The 5,351-nt window shown below is 46.9% G+C and overlaps 1 pseudogene; it reads right to left on the bottom strand.

Annotated features, from left to right (window-relative positions):
* Window positions 253-2,245, bottom strand: LOC109831239 (annotated as a pseudogene).

The following is a 5,351-nucleotide window of genomic DNA, read 5'->3' as shown; positions in this document are numbered from 1 at the left end:
GCTTTCGTTTGTTGGCATGAAAGCTATCTGATTGTAACTTTCATTGTTGGAGCTTGATGGGGATCAGCTATCCATTGTGATTTTTAGATAGCCTACAGAACCCCCTCCAAAGTTTTTAAAAGTTCGCGGTTGACTGGGATTGATTGTTTACTCCGTCTGATTTGAAGACGTCGCGAACCTGGTTGTTGTAATGTTGAAATTATGTTACCCCAAACCAAAAAACATAACTTTTGAGTCTCGATGACAATGAACTTAGTCAAACAAACTAAATCCCAAGTCATCGTTAGACTCATCGACATGCTCGTCCTTCCTCTCTTCTTCCTTAGAGGCAGGAGCAGCAGCATTCTCAGCAGATGCAATAGAGATAACAGCAACAACAAACTTGCTCGGATCCTTTAGATACTCCTTCACCCTCTCAGCCTGTGGGAAGGTATATTCAGTGTCAACAACAACAGCAATGACGTTCTTGTAGGCATTGACGAACATGTGAGGCACAGCTGCAAGAGTTGGGTAAGAGAGAGCCAAGGACAGCGAAGCAACCATAGAAACACCAGCCGCAAACTTGTCAACGAGGTCATCCTCCGTGAGGTTGAGCACCTCTGGGCTTAAGACAGATCCATTTTCATAGACAGAGAGAATCACAAGCCCACATGAGAGGGGCTTTATCCTAAGTTTAGTCAGGAGGGGCGGCCTCAGAGGAATCCACTTTATCTCCTTTCTTGATCAGCTCAACTAGGGTGACGATTTTAGCAATATCATCATTACTCTTTGTTGGGATGTTAAGCCATTTAGAAGAATAAGTTATGCACAGCTCCTGGCTTCATTAATCTTTGTGGGAATGTTAAGCCACTTAGAAGAATGAGTTGCGCATCAAGTCGAGCCTTCATTAATCTTTGTGGGAATGTTAAGCCACTTAGAAGAATGAGTTATGCATCGCTCCTGTCTTCATTAATCTTTGTGGGAATGTTAAGCCACTTAGAAGAATGAGTTATGCGTAGCTCCTGGCTTCATTAATCTTTGTGGGAATGTTAAGCCACTTAGAAGAATGAGTTGCGCGTCGGATCGAGCCAGATGATTTCAATGTTGTTGATTGTAATCTATCTGTACTCATCCAATAGACTCCACAGCGGAGTCGTCTGTTTCTTCTCGGCTTTGGTCAGTACTCATCCAATAGACTCCACAGCGGAGTCGTCTGTTTCTTCTCGGCTTTGGTCACCTTGATGATCGCTGTTAGCTCTTATTTTATTTATCTGGGGCTGTGCCATAGCCTTGGTAGTTGAGAGGCTGCTATTATAGCGGTCCAAATGCATAGATAAATTCTGCATTTAAGGATTGGAACGCGTGGGTGAGATCTGCGTTTGAGAATTAGAACGCGTAGGTGAATTCCGCGCGTGGGTGAATTCCGTGTTCGGAAGTTCAACCAACTCGAACGCTGAAAATCGCGTTTGGGCGGGATTTTAGCCTAGAATCCCGTTCTGATTTGACAGCTCATAGTTGTCTATAAATAGACTGCTGGGGGTCAAATCAAGAGTCATTCGACTCTTCTTGAAATTTCAACGAAGATTTTCGTTCTCATCTCTGGTGAGCATTGTTCCTCTTCTCTCTCGACCGAAATCCATGGCGCCTAAGAAGAAGACCGTCTCTCGACCCTCTAGATCCGATGTCACCTTGGCTCAGGGTTCGTCGGCATCTATGTCGGCCGGTGGTGCCGTGACTCAGGCGAGTGTGCTGTCGCCTCAACTCCCTTTAATCGGGTGTGAGTATAACTTCTATGGTCATCAAAACTCGCTGCGACGAGTTCTGATCTCTGAATCACTGAGGAGACTCATTTCAATAACCTGGAGCTGGACTCTGTCATTTAGTATTTTCGACACGGGGTTCGATCTCCGCGTCTAAGATTTTCGACGCAAGGTTGGATCTTCGCGTCTAAGATTTTCGACGCGAAGTTTGATCTCCACGTCTAAGATTTTCGACGCAAGGTTTGATCTCCGCGTCTGAGATTTTCGACGCGAGGTTTGATCTCCGCGTCTGAGATTTTCGATGCTAGGTTTGATCTCCGCGTCTAAGATTTTCGACGCGAGGTTTGATCTCCGCGTCTAAGATTTTCTACGCGAGGTTTGATCTCCGCGTCTAAGATTTTTGAACGTGAGGTTCGATCTCCGCTTCTGATTTGCCTCTTGCATTGTCTAACCCTTTTCTTTGTTTTGCAGTGCGTCATACCAGCGAGCCTCTCCCTTTTCGCCATCATTTTGGGCATGAAGGTGGTGTGGATCTGAACATGACATTCAACCTGCGCTGAGAACTCCCGGTTTTTCGAATTACGGAGAAGAGCCGTGTGGAACTAATCACCCAAGCTTCTCCTGAAACTCTTAGGATATTGGTTACGGACGCTAGACTTGAGAACCTGAGACGTAAACCGATAGTCAAACCTGGATTCCTCTTCGGGGATTTTGTTGACTTTGAGGCAGACGTTGCTTATGATGGGGACTACAAGTGGCTACGGAAAGTTGGAGACCGCAACCTTTTCTTGCCCAATATGGAGAGGATGTTCCCCATATCATACTTTCAGTGCGCTTCCATCCCAAGGCGTATGGATTGAAACCTCGTTAAGGATCAGGATGGAGTTGTTCTCGGAACCCTAACTTTTTAAGGGGTCCGTACAGTTGGTTATAACAGACAGGTGACAGCTCTACGCCCAGGCTTGTTCGCTAAAGAGTACCCTGTTGGTGAAGTGGCCAGCCCGGTGAACACCTTTGTCAAAAAGTTTATTGCAAAGAAAGGAGAGTTTCCCGCGCAAGGGTTTGGAACTCCTGGCTGGGTTCATTCTCCGGTGACAGGGTGGTGGACCCGGATGACCAAATTTATTTTGGAGGAATTGGAAACGCCTCTTATCCAAGCTGGCCTAGAGATTCCAGTGCGGGCTACTAAATTCGGGATCATTCAGAGCCACTTTTATTTCTTCTCTATATTAGAGAGGTATAATCCCGAGACCTGTACTTTCTTCACCTTGGTGGGAGAGTTAGGCTTTGCTCTTCACGAGATGCACCATGTCTTGAGTCTTCTTCTCGGGAATCTATCGTATGAAGAATTCATTCCAGGATCAACGGAACTTAAGATTTTGAGAAAAACGAGCCTCGAAATTTATTCTACTCTTTGGGAAGTCATGTGTCACTTCCACATTTGTATGCAGCAGACAGGGGCTCGAGGAGGTGGCATCAAACAAGTGTCTTGGGTGGAGTATTTATTCCAGAACCTGACCAATAAAGGAGCTTCGGTGACCAGATTGTCTGCCAGTACTTTAGAGGAGGTTCAAGCCTGAATCAATACTGCTACCTCCCATTATACCAATGAGGCCAAGGAAGATATTTTCCCGGCTCATACGGAGTTTGAAAGTTTTCACTATCAAGCTCTGATCCTAATTTCCGACACAGCGCTGTTGGCTGGATTCTTAATACTGTGGCTCAAGCGGTGCGTCGTTCCTACCAGGCCAATTGATGCTCTCGCTGTTGAGGTGATTTATCCGGCTGTTCTTTTGGCACACGGGAGGCCATTGAATCTGCTTTACTCCATGGTGGGTTGCTTGCAGAGTGGGCTGCGTGAGTTGGCTTTGGATTTTATTGATGTTACAGAGGTGGAGTCTGGTGGTAACAAGGTTTTTAAAACTCCCAATCCTCGGATATCACTGCCTTACACTTATCTGATGGCTTGGTATGTGCTTCACTGTCCTTCCATAATGAGTGCAGCCTCTCCTCCAGGTGACTCATTCATCCCGTTTGTGCAACGACTAGAATCTGCAAAATGGGAGGGGAGTTATATGGTTAGGATTCGCCAGATTTTGTCGCGAGACACCACTGCAAAATGGGAGGGGAGTTATATGGTTAGGATTCGCCAGATTTTGTCGCGAGACACCAACTACCACATATTCCATTGTTTTCCCGACTTTGAAGGCGGGGTCTATGGAGCAGAGTATCAGGACGTGGCGGGGCCTAACGGATTCACCCAGTTGAACAGGGGCGTCTTCCATTGGCTCCTTTCTATCAGGCCAGGCTACCTAGTCTTCCGGCAAGGCGACAAATGTTTCCTCGAGCCCTACCAACCTTATAGGTTCGCTCGCCAATTTGGGTATGATCAGCTGTATGTTGGGTACCCCCGACCTCAGCTCTTAGTTGTGAGCAACTTATATGAGGGGGCCAGGGCTTGGTACTATTCTGTGGCAGGTTGTACCAAAGCCATCTTCAGGCTTCCCCACAAAACACCCAATTCTTATACTTCCATGAGCTTCTGCAACTGGTATTTTGCCACTTCCTAGACTCCCAATTACAACTTAAATACGTCTTGTCTGAAAGATATCCGACGTATGTATGCTTCAAGGAGGGGATCAAAGACATCCCGCCTGAGAGGAATCGACAAATTTTTATCCATTGAGGACCCTTCTGCTGAACAGGGAGAGGAGCAAGCAGCTGAACCTGCTCCAGTGGAGGAACCCTGGGTGGTAGATTCTCCCACAGCAAGGGTAGCTGGGAAGAGAAAACTTTTGGCGGATGAAACTGGCCAATACGATAAGCAGACTCGTCAGAAGCTGATGGTTGGGTCTCCTCCTCCTAAAGGCCAGCAGAAACCAAAGTTGATGGCTGATGCTATCAGAGCTGCTGAAGATGAAGAACAACATGAATCTTCAGTTGCAGGCCTGCCCCATAGAACTGGGCTCCGTTCGCATGGCCCGACTTTATCGAGTGAAGCTTCTTCTCACCATCCCTCCGAGGATGAAGAGAATGAATTAATGGCCATAGATGCAGAATCTGCTCCAGCAGCAGACCCTCCTAGGGCTTCTGTGTTCGAATCCCAGGGCCATGAAGAGAATCTATCCCCTCCTCCTTCAGCACTAATGTCACAGGTTGGCGGTTCAAGTCCTAGTCCGATGGGACTTATGACTAAACCAGCTGTTGGCACAAGTCTTCCTGAATCTTCAGCTATACGGGATGATGAGGAGCAAGTAGATTATGAAGGCTCCTCGATTGGTGATGCGGCTGATGAAGATAGAGGTGATGAAGATGCTGACGTTGGCAACATGCCAGGTGATGACGTATGTATACTCCTTTTCATATCTCTGGTAAGCCTAGTTTTCTTCGAATTCTTCCACATGTTCTTTCCACGTTCTGACCTTTTTTTCGTGCAGGTTCACCTCCTCTCGGGACTATCACTGCTACTCCTCCTATGGAGCAACAGCTCGCATAGGTGTCAACTCCTTTACAAGAGCAGCATTTGCCTGGCTCATCCATGGCGGCTGTTTCACCAGCAACATTACCCAGGGCTATTACTGTGACTCCTTCTCCAGAACAGCAGCTTTGTAG

Source organism: Asparagus officinalis, chromosome 2, assembly GCF_001876935.1.
Source record: "Asparagus officinalis chromosome 2, Aspof.V1, whole genome shotgun sequence".
Lineage (NCBI taxonomy): Eukaryota > Viridiplantae > Streptophyta > Magnoliopsida > Asparagales > Asparagaceae > Asparagus > Asparagus officinalis.
This window is presented reverse-complemented; position numbering and strand designations above follow the sequence as displayed.